General features: G+C 46.2%; 1 protein-coding gene across 2 annotated transcripts in view; it reads left to right on the top strand.

The window, feature by feature from the left end:
- Window positions 1-664: 664 nt before the first annotated feature.
- znf438 (zinc finger protein 438) overlaps window positions 665-18,771 on the top strand; it is a 38,274-nt gene continuing 20,167 nt past the window's right edge. Inside the window, exon 1 of one of the 2 annotated variants that reach the window (XR_004611702.1) lies at window positions 665-1,018. The gene's annotated coding sequence lies outside the window, so the exon portion shown is untranslated. The remainder of the gene's footprint in view (window positions 1,019-18,771) is intronic. The other variant, XM_034559753.1, reaches the window with a different exon arrangement.

The following is an 18,771-nucleotide window of genomic DNA, read 5'->3' as shown; positions in this document are numbered from 1 at the left end:
TGTTGTTAGATGATCTACAACATATAATACATCAGTAAATGCCCCTCTTGTGGTTTGTTTTTTTCTTAACGTTATGCTTTCTAGTTTTGCTGATTGCATTCAGGGCTTTAGAAAAAAATCATAAAAGTGGTGATCGTTTGTAAAGTTGTTCTTGCTGTACAAATTGTGTACGTGTCATAAGCTTGTGTTCGCCACAGACCTTATGTTGTGCATTCAATTGATAATCTAACGGAAGAATCCCGTTGGCTTTTTGTCGACGGAACCAGTGCGATGTTTACTTCCGGGTTTGACCAACCGAATTACGTCTCTCTCTCTCTTCTGCAACACTCTAAAGTACTTCCATAAAGTCATGCACGAGGATTTGTCTTAAACAGGAGAGCTCCTTTTCATATATAATTGAAATGCAATATAGTGCTACTTTTAATGTAATAAACGAACCGCTTCTTCTTTGTATTATTCTGGCGTCATGTACGTAAATAGGCATGTATATGTGTGTGTGCGCACAGTATTACGGCAACGTCACAATATTGTTATAACGTCTTGAAATAGCCATTTACCAGGTCCTGTGACGCGTCTGACTCAGCTGTCCGTGACAGCGCCTTGATGTACAGCTACAGGTTACTACGCAGACGCTCATTGGCTGCACTGACCTAGCAGAGCGAAGTCGGTCCCCGTGATATTAAGAGCCGTACCATTTCTGCCAACACGGGGGTTCCCGTGGACATAGAGAACGCAAAATGTTGCTTCGTCACCCGCCTGAACCACACTTTGCTTATTGGCACATTATCTGTACTGTATTTGAATCCATTTTATTATTTTAGGACGCATTCAAATTAGAAACTGCCATAGATGAATAATTTGGTCAAATTGGTTCCACCTGCTGGATCAAGTTGACGGTTTGGCTCAAAAAATGGCTGGAGAGAAACAGTTATGAGGATCGACGGTTTTACCAGGTATTTACGACAAAATGAGCGCGTCGTAGCTTGAAGGCGCTTCCTCCACATAACTGGGGATCCAGGTGAGCCACGTTTAAAGTTAATTCAGCGTTTAACATCCGGCCCGCTGCTGCTGAGAGAGGCGAAACGGAGCCGAGCGGCGCTCGTTTGCAATGTTGTCACGGTAGCATTTACATGCAGCAGCTAGGCGCTTTAGCGTGCCTCTGCATTAGCAGAACAGCGGCTTCAAAATCAAGGAGCAGGCCCGCGCCGAGTGGCGGGCTTTGCGTGCAGGTGCACAAACAGCGGAGACACGAACGTATGGCTGTGTGCGCGTGCGTGCGTGCGTGCGTGTGTGTGTGTAGCTAACGCAGCGCAGGCCTGCGGCTAACCCTGAAGGTGCGCTCTCATCGCATTAATACGTCATTAGACCCGGGCTCCCCGCAGTGATGGCTACACACAAACGTCTGCGAGAAGACGTGCAGATGACAGACGCTGCCTCTGTTACTTGTGACCTCCCTTCTGCCCCCCCACACACCTCTCCTCCTGCATGTCAGCAGTGCTGGCTGTGCACCTGTGCCTTAAAGCGGACGTGAACCTCACGTTTCATCTGTATTTATCACAAACAACAGGTGTTTGTTGTTGTTAAGTGTCTTTGAGTATCATGAAAAGCGCTATATAAATTCGATGCAATATTATTATTATTATTATTATTATTATTATATCCAAAGCGACTCAATAGTTATCATCAACATGGGGGTCATTTCCATCTATTGGGTCGCTTTGGATATTATAATAATGCATCGAATTTGTATAGCGCTTTTCATGATACTCAATGACACTTAACAACAAACACCTGTTGCCCACCTAGAGCAGGAATGCAAGTCCTAATAAAACATAAGGCTTATTGCATGCATTTATTTATATTAAATGTATGCAGATGAGGCCCAATGTTTGGGCAATTTGATGACAATGTGAAAAAAGATGTCCTATATTATACTATACATTACGTGTGTGTGTGTATACTGTCTTTTTATTTTGTGTTTGTAAAATATTGCAAATGATGTGTTTTATTCAGATCTGCATCATACAAGGTGCACTGTAAAAGGGCAGGTGTAGGCAACACATAGGAAGGCGCGTATGTTTATGCTTTTGATGCAATTGCTGTGTCGTTAGCAATGCACCAGTCTGTGGTGGTGCAGGTTCTGACTCTACTTGTTTACGCTGTTGCTTCGTGTGTTTTTTTATCACGAATTCAGAACTGGAGGGTTCCCAGTACAGACGTACAACAACAAATAATTCTAAGCATTTGAGGCTCTAGGGGTCTGGTATCAACCTGACGTAATCCGGTCAGACTCTGACAAAGTTCTGACTCATAGTAAGGCAACATTATTGGGACATAGAGAGAAAATCACATTCACTGTTGCACTTTCTTTTTATTCTGTTTGCTGTAGAAAATCACTGGTCTCTCAGCACTATTTTTTTTGCTGATGATGGAAAGCATGCCACACAAATAGGCAAAACTTTCACACTCATACCAGAAACTCTCATGGCACAGCCAACACCTACTCCATTCTTGAGTAGGCCCCCCCCCATGCTCTCCAGTTTGATTGCGGTAGTCGTCATCTGTGGGGAATCCTGCTTTGTGTGTTGTGATTGGTCGGCTCTCAAAACAACACCTTGTAAACTCCTCCAAAATAGAATAGCTTAAAGGGCCAGTTCACTCAGTTTTTAAAATTGGATATCTGTCATAGTGATTTCTGTCTTCACGCCAGTAAAATGGATGTGACTGGTTATTTGTTTGCTGTGGTCACAATATTACTATTTAACAGTCAAATGACCTTCCAGAAATAATGTCCAGGTGCACGACAAAGTGAGCCTGGACTTGTGACCTCAGCGTTTGTAAAGTCCTCCCTCTGGCCCTGGTTACGATCCACAGAACGGGCTGTCAACAGTTTTCACTGCTACTTTCTACCACAGTTAGTCCCTAGGAAAACTACAGCTGAAAGAAAGAAAAGGAACTGGCAACGTTTCCGATAATCAACAAATACCAAAATATGAAGCAAAAATTATTACAATTTCAGGTTTGTTCCCTTATGGTAAATTAAAGCTGTTGGGTTGGTAATATTCCACGGAGACTTTTTTTGTTGAATTTCTCGTTGCATCCCGACATAAATCAATAAATCTAATGACAAAAACAAAGAAGAAAAAAAATCCGGTATTGGTGACGGGAGTACAATCAAGGCCGTCCAATCATTTCATCTGTCTGGAATGCCGACATGCACTAACTCTGCCCCCGCAGTCTTCAACAAGCTGCTAGCCTGACAGCTGTGAGTTCTAACAGTGTCCATGTCGGTTGTTTACGTCCATTATGATAATCTTGTGGGGGGGGGGGGGGGGCTTTGGAGGGAGGCTGTCAGCATAGTGCTGCTTCCATTGGAAAATAGTTTTTTCTGTTGGATATTTTTTCTTTCTTTTAAATCTTGCCTATCTCGCGCTAGTTTTTCGAGATTACCAACCCTAGCTTCAAATTTAAGAAAATAACTGGCAGATTACTCGATAATGACAATAATCATAATCGGCAGAAACAAATGAAAACCCCCAGCATTGTGTTGCGGATTATAAAAAAGAAGTTGTGGAGGCTGCAGGAAACTCGGAGGGGAATATTTCAAAATCAATTCCACCCAAACACGCGTTGATGGCTATATACACCACTAAAGCTAAGTGGCAGAATATGTTTTTTTCTTAATTCTTTGATAAAATGCCTCACTCTGCCTTGAGTGGCTTCTCTCTGCGTGCCATGTTGTGCGAGTGCAGGTCACTTCAGTTATGGCAGAATAAACACACCAAACAGTTCATGTCAGGTATTTCCCAGAGCGCCAGTTTGGAAGCTCATCATACGCACACATCAGCTTTCATTCTGGCTCCCTTCCTTTTTACTGTCTCTTGGAAAACGGATTAGCATCCACAACTTTATATATATATTCTTATTTTTTTAAGATTTGTTTTTGCAGGCTCTTATAGATGAGTTGGTATGAGGAACTTCTTACTCTCTCTCTGTGTCTGTGTGTCCGTTAAAGCATGAATCGATTCCAAGTGGAAGTAGGATGCAGCGAGCGCGACGTCGTTCCTCACCCCTCAAACTCTCACGAGTTTGAGGGGCGTATGAGCTGGCGTCCGGCGCCGAAACGCATCGCATGACATGAGAGCGGCAGGAGCGTTTGCTTTGGCCCGTCGAGCAGCTCCGCCGTGGTTTCGCATGTGGCGGGAAGAGGAGGTTGGAAGTCGGGCAGAGGAAACTTAGTAGCTTGTCTAACATTTCCGTTCAATCATAACCCGAGATGGTGTTAGCATAACATTCCAGGCTTTGAGGTGAAGTATAATAGGCAATAACAAAAAGAAGCGTTCCCAAGCCTCAAGCTTTGCACGAGGGGTGTGATAATGCGGCCGGACGTTCTTGGAGTTGGTTGGGACATTCTTCTGCCAGGCATGGCCTACTTTTTCCAATTATGTCATCGCCACATTATGGTAATGGTAAAACATGAACACGACGGCTAATTCAGCGAGGCATTCAAAGGCCGAATCCTCTGCCGCAAGTTTTGATGAGTTCCGCTACGAAATTAGAAAGTCCATCAGCCTATTTTAAGTAATTGGTTAAAACCCTTGAAGTGGTCTTTTTTTCTTATTATTTCTTCGCGTTACACCTTAATTATTAGCAGCCGATATACATCCCCGTCTGTTAAGTGCCGCCCGAAGATGTCATGAGCGGAGAGCAGTAGAACAAGGAAAGTGCATCTCCAGTCTGAATAATGAATGGAGAGCATATTGTGTTCTGGAAAAATGGAAGGATGTGGTTCAGCAATAGTCTGGTGAACCTGCTCTCTCTGCTAAATTGTTAGTCTTGCCAGACTCTCTCACTACCAAGAAAAGTGAATGAAAATTACACGTGAAGCCTAATGACATGAGTTTTTTTTTTCCTCCAGGATTCGGAAACTACAGGCGGCGGGAGGCATGTTATTATATTAGGCCGCTCCTCCGAGCATTAGCGTGGTTCCTGGCTGCGTTCCACTCTTTGCAAACCGTCTTCGCGTGTGTGGTTTAACATGCTTGTTCCCGTACTGAGGAGGCGGAGCATCGGACCTGTGCGGTCGCTTCAACTGGTGGCTAGTCATTCCTCTATGTGGTTACATCATCCGTTTCCACTAGAATAGAAGTTAAAATGGTTTTTAAACAGCAGGATGGCTTTTCTGAATCCATTTAGGGAAGTGAGAGAGCAGCTCCTGCCGAGGTGCCTTTGAGCAAGTCCCCTTAACCCCCAAGCTGTCTCAGCAGCAGATAAGACTCCAAAGTGTCTCACAGCTTTTGTGCATGGTCAAGTGAATAAAGGCTTTTAATATTTGAAAAAAAACAGTGTTCAACCATGATCATGAAAAGACCTTGCTGTAAGAGTTAAGTCAAGGTTTTCTTTCATAATTTCCTATTATTGTGTAAGTTATTTAAAATGTCTACGTAGCGATACTTTGGGATTGTTGGTTTCTTTCTTCTTCTCTTTTTGCCAGGGAACTTCTTCAAAGCTCTATTTTTTTTTTCTACAAGGACATTCACTATGTGTAATAATAATGTTACTTTACTCATTTCTATGTTTAAAAAAGATTAAACGCCAGCAATTTAGACAATTGATGTATCCTTTTTAGGTTGAATGTTCATATGGGCATACAACTATTGTTTTAAAATTGATAAGGTACCCTTTAATGTCTTTTAAAATGTGATTTCTTTTTGACAATGTGGCAACACCTTAAAATCAGCTGACTTAAGATGTCCTTATCATGTCAGTAATGGTGTTATTTACTGGCGCATATTAACGCATTCTTAATGAAATTAACAGCCTGGAGCTCGTAGGACACCTGGAATACTGGGAGCCTTTGAAGTCATTTAGATGCCATTTTCTTTTTGCTTTTATTGAAGCTCACGACTCCCAGGTTTCCTCGTTTTTAGGGTTAATCTGCAATAGCATGTAAAAAATAGCAAAAAGTGGAACAAAATCTCTACGAGAAATTAAATCAAAGGTCGGCTCCGGATGGAGTAAGGGGATTCTCTGTCGCTGCAGGGGCGGGTTAATTCCTGCTGTCGGCCTATATGTGGAGGTGTGCGTTGATTTCTGTCTGTCAGACTCACATTTTCTCAATTAGCTTCAGACGTTCGGGAAGATCCAAGTGGTTTTGGGCCCACGCGGGTTTATTCTGTATGAGGCAGCCCTGTGAATTGGAAACCGGAGCCCACTCCACGGCGCCCCTCCCATGGCAGCACGTGCGTGACAGGCAGCAGAGAGGCGTTCACTTTCATCCGCCCCATCCATCATTTGGCTGCTTCCCAAATATACCGTGTAGCCTCTCATCCCCCCCTCCCTGCTTCCGCGTATCTGTCCTCCAAACACATTTGTCTCTCTCTCTCCCTCTCCCTCTCCCTCTCTCCATCTCACAGCAGATTTTGGCGTCAGGGTTGCGCCCACTCCCTCCCTCCGGCCCGGGATCATGTTACCCTGCCATTACTCAGTCGTTCCCCCCGCGACGGTGCTCAATGTCAGGCGTAGCGGAGCCTGCCTGCCTCTCCGAACCGCAACTCAACCACAGACGCCCCTGGTCAGTGAAGTGGCTCCAGCTATGGCACAGACTCCCTGGAAAATGATGCAGAGGAGCAGGGGTTAGCTGCAGTTTTTCAAGCTGTATTTTCAATTTCACGTGGGGGGGAAGGAAACTCCTATACTGCAGGACTAATGGGTTACACCCACAACCCAACAGTGTATAGCGGCGGGGGCCGCACAACAACAACAACAAACCTGGCCCCTTCCGTCTGCCATGCGTCACCAGTCGTCCGGTGATTTGTGGGCCCTCTTTCGTTTTACTGTTATGTAATGCAGGTTCCCCATGACGAGTAAAACCTCTTGTTAAACCCCCCCCACGCCGCCCCGTTCCCATAAAAGTGAGTGATGCAGGCTGTGGCGCTATCCCGTTGTGGTCAGCCTGACTCCCGATACGGCACGTTTCACGGGACGGGGTGGGGCTCCGTACAGGTGGCATGACACTGCAGAAATTCCACTGGCTTTATTGGTTGATTAATGCCCGGTGAGTGAAAACTGCGTCGGATCCTATCGGTGTAATTTATGAGAGCCAGTGAAGGTGTATGTATACCTGCGTCTCTCCGCCCCGGGCCCTTTCGTCGGGTGTCAACCTTTTTTATAGAGGCTACAGCATCCTCCTCCTATTAAGCCTGTCGTGCACTCTAGTGTAGCCATAACTCCACCCTCTGCTCCCGCCAATCCCTTGGCTCCTCAGTAATTTATTTAGGGTCCGACGTGTGTGCGTCCTGTGTAATGTATGCTCTTTCTCTTCCTCTTCGGTGCACAACTAACGCATCGCGGGCTAATCTCTAAGTTTTTTTGGAGGCAAGTGGCTCGTGCGACGCTCGTCCCCTCTGCTTGTTTTACAGTAATGAGACATATCTGGGGAGGAGTGGGGGGGCTGGAGAGGCTGGAGAGCAGAGCTGTTTGCAGAGGGAGAAACAGCTCCGGAGCCTGAGGGCCTACAGGGCTGTCAGACAGAACAACGGAGCTGACTGCGTGCTTACTCTGTCTGTACGTGGGTGTTTTTGTCTCCATCGCCACGCCAATGTTGGAGCAGATTCCCTTCACTGCAACGAATAGTAACATTTAGGCCAAAGGTAAGGAAGAGAGAGCCTACTAATATTAGGCTCACGTTGCCTGTCATCTCCGCTTTGAAGCGGGGTATAAAATGTGGAGCCGCCACTGCTTAAGTTATTACAGATAGAAGTTCTGTTTCTGTTCCCCATTCAAAGGGTTGAAAACATACTGGACACTAACACATGTCCAGCTTATTTGTGCGCACTAAACACAATGCTTGTAGATGCAGCGTGCAGGCTGACACCGGGAAGTGTGGGTGTCAGAGGTCACCGACACTGTTGCAGTTCCACAGCACATTCTCACAGCAGCTGCCTTTTCTGAGCAAATAACAATAACATGTATGTTCTTCCCCCAGGCTGTTTCTGCATGTTAGCTTAGGTGTGACTTGCAGTGACCAAAACCAACAGTCATGAGAACTCTTTCTTGAGACGGATGTTGATTTGAGCACACAAACCTTTTGCCCACAAGGTCACATCAAAGTACTGTATCAGGACGTGTTTGAGACTCTGTGAGAGGAAGAACCCAGTCAAATGTGTTCAGGCCCTCCCTTGTATAGCAGATCAACTCATCAGGAGCAGGTAGGAGGCGTGTTTCTCAGTAAGACCTTGGGAGATATGCCCCTGCTGTTGGCTGTCTGGACTGTGGGGTGACCCCACCAATCACTAGTGTTGTCACCATTTGGGCCGGGTATCGTTTGGATGTTATCGATATGAGTGCTCTTATCGGTTCTGCTTATCGGTTCGGTTCCTTATCAAAATTGATTGTTTCTTTTTTATTATATTATGAGGAGGGGGGGGGGGGAGGGAAGACAGACAGACAATTAATTAAGAAAACAATTGACATTGATTTAGTGTGTCAACAAATCGTAAGGACTTCTTTTTAAATTCCTGAAGTAGCGGTACTAATGACATTTTTAAACAGCAGGGTATTGCGATACCATTTCTGGTATGCTGTGCAACACTACCAAACACAAGAACATTATGTTCCCCTTAAATTGGGCCGGCCACTTCAGCACTTCTTGTTCGTCCCGTCCCTCAGTTTTATCCAGCAACATTTGTTTGGGTTTATGACTGCACCCTAACATGGTTTAAGTTTTATAGCACTCCGAGTCATGTACAAACGTCTTACCTCTGGTGGTTCGACTTGAATGGTACTAGCACCAAGGGCAGTAAATTTGTATCTATATTTATATATAAATTAATATTTTCTTAGCTTTTAGCTTGTCCTGCCACCTTGTTTATGTGCCTGACACTTCAAGCAGCTAACTGGCCTTGTACTGCTGTTCTCACACAGCAAAGGTGACCTGGCGGTGCATTAAGGCCGGTCTGCAGCTACACTCCAGATCCAGTTGGACACGCTAAGCCCTCTACAGCTCACCAGAGACCTCTAAATTACTGCTTTTCACGAGCAGAAAAGGACCTCACATGTTTTAGTATTATTATTTTTTTGTTCAGTGTTTTCTGCCTCGGCGGCAACTACGAGTACACACAGAAATGGTTTGCACATCTTATATCTTTGCTCGTGGGGAGTAAAATCTCTCTCACACATATCCGCGTGTGTACGCGCCACACCAGTATTGATCCAAGTATATGCCCAGTCTCCGTAAAGGTACGAAGCTGACACAACTTGGCAAAGATACTTGAGAGGCTTAGGGTTGATGTTAACTGCTGTAATCCATTAGTTGGTTGGTTTGAGAGCAGAGATAGCAATGGTTCAGCATGTACCTGTCAGTACTAAATGATTGCTTATTTCCTGCCAGCGTAGGAGGGGAGGGGGTGAGGTGTAGTAATGGCAAGCAGCTGCTCGGCTGGACCTTACCTTTCCTTTCTGTCAGCCCGCTTTTCTCTCAAGCTACGCCAAAACACCAACTTGTGCTCAGGCGCCGCCGTGCTGGCCAGTCCGAGAGACCAAGTGTTGGTGAGCAACACGCTCGACCCGTATTGATGAGCGGCAACTTCCCACGAGGCCTTGCTGCAGTGCCAAGAAAAATGAAAAGCGCCATTGTTCGTCCAGCGAGTTCACCCAAAGCCCGCTGCTTATGAGGATCCTTTTTAAAATAAATCTTAATTTTTTATTCTGTGGCTTTGCTTTGTGATTAGCTAATCGCCCCATCAATCCGCCAGGTTGAGCCAGCCAGAGAGAGGAAGCCATATTTATCACTCAGTGAGCAGGAGCATGCAGGATGCTGCACCGGCCATCCCTCTTTTCATTGGTGAAACGATGAACGTAAATCTGTGAAATGTGTCCGACTGGGAGGGAGGGGGAGCGGTGAAGAGGCCTGATCTGCACCGCTCTCCTCAGGCGGTAGGCACTAGAGAGCCGGAGCTGTATGGGGTTTGCTGACATTTGAGGAAAAATGAGAGAGAATTTTGCAAATCAGTGTCACAAGTACAGGATTGTTGCTCTACAGAAATGGGAGCGAGGATGTGAGGGCTTCTGCGGAGCAACGTGGAGGGACCGCGAATAGGGCAAGGCTTCTCCCCGTGAATCACGGCTAATTAACGAAGTAATTAAGATCGGAATCTGCTCGGAGGAGGACTTTAAATTGTCTATACATTCAAACATGGCATCAAACGGAAATCCCTTCCATTCATGAAAGGGGGCAAATGAAAGCGTTCAGGCCCTCTCCTCTCCGAGTGTCACACAAGGGACATCTGTTGAAAAAGAGAGAGCCCGTGTTACGGTGAGTTAAAGCCCTCGCTGCTCCATCAGAAGCCCTGTTCATAATGCATTCGCTATACATATTTCAGCCTGAGTGAATTTATTTCAATAAATAATGTCACTCCAAGGACACGCTTCGATCTTTCTGCGACAGTCCCACGCTGACTATAAGCCACACCATATTGTTATCTCGTTCCTCTTGTGGCAAACGATAGATTAACCAACAGTTTATAAACAGGGCGCTGAGCTTGTCCACCGTTTTATCTTCACCGCACACTGCCAGAGTAACCTCCGTTCATGATGGATGTATTTTCCAGGTTTATTCTGCTGCTACAAGCTGAGGGATATCTATGGTATGGCCATAATGTTGGGGCTTACTGGGAATCTCATATAGTGGGCGTCCCCGGTGGATGCGATTTATGGCTGGGATTAAGTCTGGTGGGCTCTTTTTCTGGTAGGTAGTATTTAAGTGTTGCTGTCATTACTGTGCAGGCTTTTTAAATGCTGCACCTTTTCCCTGTGCTGCTCCTTAAGCAAGATGCCCCATTGGATTTTGGGGAAGTTCTGCAGCGCATGTAATGTCAGCTGTCCACTAAGAAGATCCTATTGGAGTCACTTTAAAATAGCCACACTCCGGTCTTTTTTTAGGGATGGCAATGTTTGTTGGTCAGTGGGTCAGTCCATTACTCTGGAACAGTGCTGCACCCGTTGGATGGATTACGGTGACATTTTTCTCAGACATTCATGTGCCCGAGAGGATGAATCCTAATGAGCCCCTGACCCTTCCTGTAATGCCACCAGCAGGTCAGCGGTTTCACTCATTGAGCGAAAACATGTTCTCCATTCACAAAATCTGACTTTCGTGGTTCTTGAGGATGAACCCTAAAGACCCTAATCCTAATATCTCAGAGGCTATTGGATGGATTGCCAATTGGTAGGCTTTTTCAGTTGTGGTTTGTAAACACAACATTGAAGTTGGCTCACTGAGGTGTAGGGTGCATGTCAGCGGGTGAAAGCCACATTTTTACAGATGTTGATGCCAAGACTCTTACTATTATAATTTACAAATACCATACACAGGACAACACTAAAGGCCTTAACACACCGGGTGTTTTTTTGTTTTTGTCATTTAATTTGCAATATATTTTTTATATATATAATTTTATTTTTACCTATCACAATAAAAGCCCTGGGCATTAGTGAATAATAGCCTTTAGGGAAAAAACCCTGCAATCTGACAATTTGTACATGTTCTGTAGTAACCTAGGTGCTGTAAATATGTATGCATGCACCATGTTAGTAATCATAAGTCTGGCCAACCCCTTGTATGTAACCATGACTTGGTTTGTGTGTCTGAGTCAGAGTATGCCTCTCACAGTGGAAGCTACTGGTTCTCTGCTCAGGGTACAAAGCAAACCCCTGTTTCCTGGTCCATCTTGTGCAATTTGTGCTGAGCTCATGGCAGCACCGGAGCATTTCCACTTATGTTTCACCTCGGTCCATACGTTCTGTCGGAAGACACACCAGGTCAAGACAGTGATCGGGAAATTCAAGCGGAGTCCATGTTGAGTTTAGAGGCCACTACCTTTTTTCTAGTGCTTTTGTTTTTTCACTTTTGAGCCCTGGGTCTTCACACACCTTTCTGAGCGACGATGTAGGTAGATCAGGCTCACAAAGCCAAAAAGTGTTACTCTCAAGAGAAGTGAAACTGTTTTTTTTCAGGGTCTTAAAAAAAGTCTTGCTAAATTAAGCCGTTGTAAAAACCTAGTATACCTATTAAATCCAACAGACTGCCTTTCAGGTTGCAACCAAAATTCGTCACATAACCCAAATCACTTCCTCTTCTCTTTCCTCTCAGGCAGGAAGGGGTTACTCTCCACGTTTCCTGTCCAATTCCCAGAGCTCCGGCTAAGTTCTGATTGCTGTCTTGGTGTTAAACATTCCCAGGCTCCTATAACCTTCTAGCTTGCCTCCGCCGTCCAAGAGCCGTCCCAGGTGAACGAGTGGGCGAACCTCCTGCTTTTAAGGATAAAATCTCTTAAATGTTTTTCCTTTTTTCTCACAGGGGGTGGGAGATACGGCGACTGGAGGGGCAGGGAGACGTGGGATGGGAAAGCATTTTTTTCCTTTGCATTCCGTTTGGTTGGTGTAAGGCTGTGAGAAAGCATGTTTTCCCAACCATGGTTAGTTTGACACAGTGTTTCTCGTGAAGTGAGGCCGTGATGGAGCTGAAGGTTTGGTTGTGAAGAAGCCAGGTCCTGCATGGAGACCCATTTTAAAGTGCGAGGGACAACTTCATGAACATGCTTCTCCGTATCTGGATATCTGGATACGCGTGCTTCCCTTTCAAACGTCACCCCTTTTAAAAAATATTTTTCTTCCACGACTCCTTCCCACTCACTTTCTTCCCTCCCGAGACACCTGATCGACGGCTGAGTTATGGTATCTCGCCTGAGTCAGCGGAGCATTCGCATCAGTCATGAAACGGGATCCAGATTGAACGAACACGCCTGCGTGGAGGCTGCGGTGTGGATGTGACCCAGGGGCAGAGCTGGGCCAAGCCGGACTATATTTAGCCCAGCGTTGCTCGGGCTAATTGCCCTCCCAGGCCTAATCATTTGCAGGCTCTGCAGCTCATAAACGACTGGAGGGGAGGCCAAACACCCACTAACCTCATGTTAAAGAGACGCAGGCATCAGCGCTGTCAGAGCGCTCCACAGACAAGACAAATTAGCACAATATCCTTCCTCCTCGTATGCTATTAGATGTTCTATAAGCGGATTGGATCGGAGAGTTCAGCGGCGTAATGTATTAATTGAATATGTTTTCCTGTCACTGTATCAGTAATTTGAAATGTCTTGGCAGCATCCTCCACTGGCGACACTGGGAGGCTGTCATCAGGTTATCCCTGCTTTTGAGGCCTGCTTCTAGTTGATAAATCCCTCCGCCGCTGGCTCCTACAGCCAGCTTAGCTCCTCCGCGTGGGCCTAGCCCGAGCTTAAAAGAGAAATGCACCAGTGCTTAGGAAACCTGCCTTAGCTGCGGAGTTTGGTCGGTGGAAAAAGTTTACTAGCTGGCATTTAGTTCTCACCCCACCCCCCTCTTTTGCTCAAGTTTCTGTTCGTGTCGAGTTGCGCCTTTTCCTGTGTGGTTCCTGTCCCAGATACTGGCCCAGGTTATCCAGCGGGCACATGAAGGCCCGGGTCAGGGGGTGAGGCCTTCGTGTTGAGGGGATTGTAGGGTGAACAGGTCGCCTCTGCATGAAAATCAGCCCCAAGCTTCCTTCCTGGTTTAGTTTCCAAAGGCATGCTGGGAAACCACTTTTTTTTCCCAACCAATAGTGACACCAGGTGGACTGCCAATGGGGGGAAAAAAAGATGATGTCAATTAATTGGCCATTAATGGAAGGAAGCACATCTGAATCTGAGTTCCATTCATACATTGTCATATTCATGTAATGTGTTTATGTAACTTTGTAAATGCTGTTCATTCTGTACACATGACATCTATTGCTTCTGTCCATCCGGGGAGAGGGATCCTCCTCTGTTGCTCTCCTGAAGGTTTCTTCCCTTTTTTCCCTGTCAAAGGTTATTTTTGGGGAGTTTTTCCTGATTCGATGTGAGGTCCTGGGACAGGGATGTCGTATGTGTACAGATTGTAAAGCCCTCTGAGGCAAATTTGTGATATTGGGCTATACAAAATAAACTGAATTGAATTGAATTGAAAAAAACCTTCAGAGCGGACTCTTCCTGGATGACTATTTGGATGCAGCGTGGGTCGTGTCACAGATGCGTGGTGATGACTGCCTTGCTCGGATTATCTGGATGTATGCAATTGTTTGGTTCCTCTGGCTGCGTTGACTGCAAAAACAAACCACGTAGTAACAGACATAGAGACATTCACAAAGAATCACTGGGCTAGTCCCCCGAATAGGCTCGGCGTGAAGGAGCTATCGTTGCCTCCACATCTTGTCGGCTGTAGGCTGCTCTGTCAAAAGGTGAGCTGAGAGCCAGAGGCAGAGGAAGAATTAGAATAAGTGAACTGTGTTTGTCAGCTTTTTAAGCCCCTGAAATTGATTCTTCTTCTGCGCTCTTTATTCTAATGACAAGCTAATCCTCCCCCCCGCCCCCCTCATCTCCCCCTTCCCTCTGTTATAAATAGAGCCTCTTATTTTCCCAGCTTCGCCGTGCACTGCTTCTGAAAATTAGCACTCATGATGAGTCTGTGCTCTCGGCAATCAATTCGCCACGCTAAGTCCCTCCAAAAAGGTTACCTGTGGCAACTGAGCCCCGGTCACGTAACTTTGAATTTCGCCCTCTCCTGCCAATTATCTTTCAGACGGTTAAATAAATGGCCCTGTCTGGAGAATCAGCTGAATGAAATGTCAAAATATTGACGCTGAATAGCTATGTGATTTCAGGACGTTTGTCACGGGGAGAGGAGGCTGATTGGTGCAGGTGGCGCTCGAGGATAAAGGAGGCGTGTCAGCCCCCGGGGCTACTTTAATGATATTAGTAGAGATCGGCTTATTCACCGGCTATCCATTGCAACAGCTAGGTTGGCTCACCGCAGCCTGCAACAGTCACAGTGTGGAGTAGTGCTGCTACCAGAGTATCCCATAATCACACCTTTTTTTTTCATTCACTACTGTAATATTCATTCTGATCAAAACGCAGGATTATTATGCCGGCGATTAGCCTGCCAGTTCTCCTGCTTACCAAGTGCCTGCAGTTTTTTAAATTTTTTTTTATGCTTTCACCTCCTGTCTCCTCTTGCATGTTCAGTCTGCGTGGAACCATCTAGATTTGTTCCCAGTAAAGAGATCCATCTTAACGAGACACACCGTTAATGAGACCTCACATGTACCTATGAAAGGCTGCCGTGACATGTTGAGAAAAAGTATTGTACCTTTTGACCTTCTGAACCCTCCCTTTTGAAAAATGTAAATGCTTGATGTTTCCTGAATTTCAGAAATTCGTCATATTAACAGCGTATTCAGGAAAACCAAAGCAAGGTCCCTTTTGCAGAAATACAAGAATGTGTGTTCTCCACATTAATCTGTTTACCCCTTCAGCACGTTCTGAGAAGACACAACATTCAGACACCAGAAGGAAATCCCAGTTTTAGGTCACGGAAGTGGCTGCTGTAGGTGAATGTGCTTGATCCATGATGTAAATGTATTTTTTAGATCCCACTTGCTTTCAGTTGCCGGTGATAATTTGCTTGTCTGGCTTTGACAGGCGTTAACTCTTTTGATGACTGTGGAGCCTCGTTGATAATGACATCCATGAAATTGGAACACACGCATGTGCACGCGCAGCTTTATTGTGTGTTTGTGCTGCTGTTGGTGGCTGGGCAGGTCTGGCAGGCTGCTGGGTCTCTGGGTTGCTCTGATAGCGCTTGTTCCTTTGAGGGCCCCAACATGCTGTGGATAACGACACCAGCTTCGTCCAGAGTCTGATCTCAGGCCAGCGCGAACCCGTCCAGCATCTCTGCTGCCAGGGACCCGGGCAGAATAAAGATACCCCGCGGTTGATTGGTTGAGCACATCATCAGACCTGTAACACAGGTTTGATGGCTGATAGCACCGGCCCTCCCTGCGCCGGCTCTTAGCTGGCACACAGCGATCCCTGGATGCGCCCTCGGAGGACGAGCCCAACCCTCTTGTATCCCTCGTCTTCCCTTGATCTGCCTCAACCGACTCCCCTCCCTCCCCTTCCCGACATTTCCCCTCTGTTCTCTCTGTGCTTCCCCCCACCCCCTTGAAAACCGTCTTTCTTCTTTGCCTGCTCCCCTCCCAGTTCCTCGTCAGATCCACAGGGCCAGATTTTTATCGCTTTTCTGTGAGTCCTGCTAGGGGAACCTTGAGGGTCTCAGTGGGATCAATTTAAAAGGGAAGCGCTTGTCTCTCCTCCTCTCCTTGGCCCTCTCGGCTGATTGGGTCTGCTCGCCAGGAACTTGCAGGCTTTTGATCTCAATCGCCCCCACCCACCCAGTTTTTGTCGGAGCTTGGAAAATCCTGTTCCACTTTCTGAGAAATCTGGGCCCCATCCCCTTTCTATGCACCTGCGAGAGAGCGAGGGAAAGTTGTGTAAACCCACTGGGTGGTACTAAGAATCTATGGCGTGATTGACTTCTCTTTGAAGATGTGAGAGCGATCCGTCTCTTCAGGTGGAGGTACGCCAAAGAAGACTCGTGGTCCTCGGGCAGCTCTCTTGAACAACCTGGTGAGAAGTTTGCTGGGAGCCGCGATGCATAATTCACACAGTGTGGGAAGCGGCTCTCTGTTACAAAGAGGAGAAAGGTACGAGGTGGTGCCTGGGAGCGTTCCCATGCTGAGCCTTAGTTGAAGTCGCTCCCTCCTTTTGTACGACATGAAGGAACAGTGACCCCCGCAGCAAGAGGGACTACAATAACCCACCAAGGAGTGCTCTATTCAGGCTTTTATGTTTCTGTTGGAAACCTGGAGCTCTGGTACAGGATAAACCAGGTTTAATACCTTACATATAATAGACACATTTTCCCATTTTCGGCCATTGCTCCAATCGGTTATGAGGATGTTCTTCGCAAAGTAATTGCTGAGATCGGCAATTTCAGCTGAGCATCCAGCCCACACTGATGGTGGAGATGCACTTAATCTTGCCAACAAGCGAAACCCTAAGCGAATTGGTGGGCAAGTCTTTGGTTTTGTCTCGATTTCTTTTGGTGGCCGGGTGACGATATTTCTCATTTTACAGCTGAACAGTACACTAAAATATCTTTCTGAAAGCAATTTTAGGTGAGAAATAGGCAATCCGGTAACATAATATTGATTCAGTTTTGCAGCACTGTCTTGCTTGATCTGAGTTTCAGGAATATGCGGAATTTGAATAATGATTATGCAAATTGTTGGGGTAATTGGTCAGTCGCTGTTTCATATCATCATGCAACGCACAAAGAAACAAATTGTCCTTCTTTGTATGATCCCCAGAGATGTAAATTGTGCCTTCATCAGTGAACTATTTGTGACAGTAGTACGCCTGCCAAGTTACAAAAATTCCGAGGTGCACGACCAGGTGCTGCAACCACTTTTTCTGAATAAGGGAACATATTTTAAACAGTTGGTGAGTGGAGCAGAGCCACACCATGCAGCGAAAATGAGGCATCAGTATGGAATGGAACCCAGACCTGATCCTCAGTAGAAGATGGCCAATTTCATGAAAATAAGAAATATTCAGGCCTAGCTCAATGTCTGCAGCAAGGGAAATTTTCCTTGGCGAATGATTACGTGAGTGTTGTGTAATGGGTCTGGTTTTCTGATGGGCAGATGAAACACAGGAGCCAGGACCCTCCTCCTCCTCATCTGTCTCCTGCCAGGTCACTGGAGGTCAAACGGGAGTTTTTTTTGTCCTACCTCACTGACCTCTCGTCTCTTGGGAAAACTCCAGTCACGACTCGGGATTCAAATTCTTGGTGAATTTAGCCAAACCTGGCCACGGGGCTTTTTTGTGCTTTTTTTGTTGTGTTTTTTCAGGCGGTGTCAAAAGAGCATCACTGTATCTCTCGCCAGCTAACTGGAATGAACAACCTCTCTCACCGACCGCCGGGCCGCTCAGAGAGGAACCTAAAAGTTTGAGGTGATTCGGTTACGAGCATCTCTCTCGTCGGTAAGCGAAGCCCCCTTCATTTTCAAGGCTCCTGGGTCCCTCGGTGATGACATCACCGGTGTAGTTGTGCACTAATTGAGGTTTAATGCTAGAGTAGAGAGAGCAGGGCTGTAATTTTCCCGCCCCGGCCTGGAATAGAGACGACAGCTTTTCATGTGGTCTGGGTCTAATTTAGGTTGCCGTGCTGCAGCTGTGGGACACCTCACACTTTTGTGCTTCTCATTCTGCTTTGAGATAAAAAAAAATAAACATGTGGAAAAAGCAGCTTGTTTTTAAAGTGATGTAAACTTAAAGGACATGCCCAGACTTAAACATACAGTAGTAGTGATATTCGATACACTGTTGCTGAGACATTGGAAGACTTTTCGACCCACAAAACACGGACATGGAAATTGGACTTGAAGAAGGTTTTTGTTAACATTTCTTTTCCATTGCCTGTTGCAAAAAACACAAGTAAGCCTCGAAGAAATAATTCCGTCCTGCCACCTAGAAACTGCACTCGCGCTGAATGCAAGGCAACAACGGGGGGGGGGGGGTCGCAATATGGAGAATGGCATTCTGTGTGTCATTATGATGGCATGTCCACAGAGCCTGGGCGTAATGACTTCCACCCTCCCATCCAGGCAAACAAACAAACACGCTGTCGACGCGGAGCTCGAGCTGCTCTTTATCCCTGCCGCCATATCAGGGGCCCGTTTGAAGTGGAACGCTTTAATCACAAGTGTAGTCATTGACATTGCTCGCTGGTTACTGGACTGAGGGAGGGGGGGCATGTGACTGCAGCAGGAGACCAGTCAGGCTCAAGACTGTATGACCGCTACACTCTGTTTCC

This window comes from Cyclopterus lumpus, chromosome 20 (assembly GCF_009769545.1).
Source record: "Cyclopterus lumpus isolate fCycLum1 chromosome 20, fCycLum1.pri, whole genome shotgun sequence".
NCBI classification, from domain to species: domain Eukaryota; kingdom Metazoa; phylum Chordata; class Actinopteri; order Perciformes; family Cyclopteridae; genus Cyclopterus; species Cyclopterus lumpus.
The sequence above is the reverse complement of the archived record's forward strand: the minus strand, read 5'-3'. Positions and strand labels throughout refer to the sequence as shown.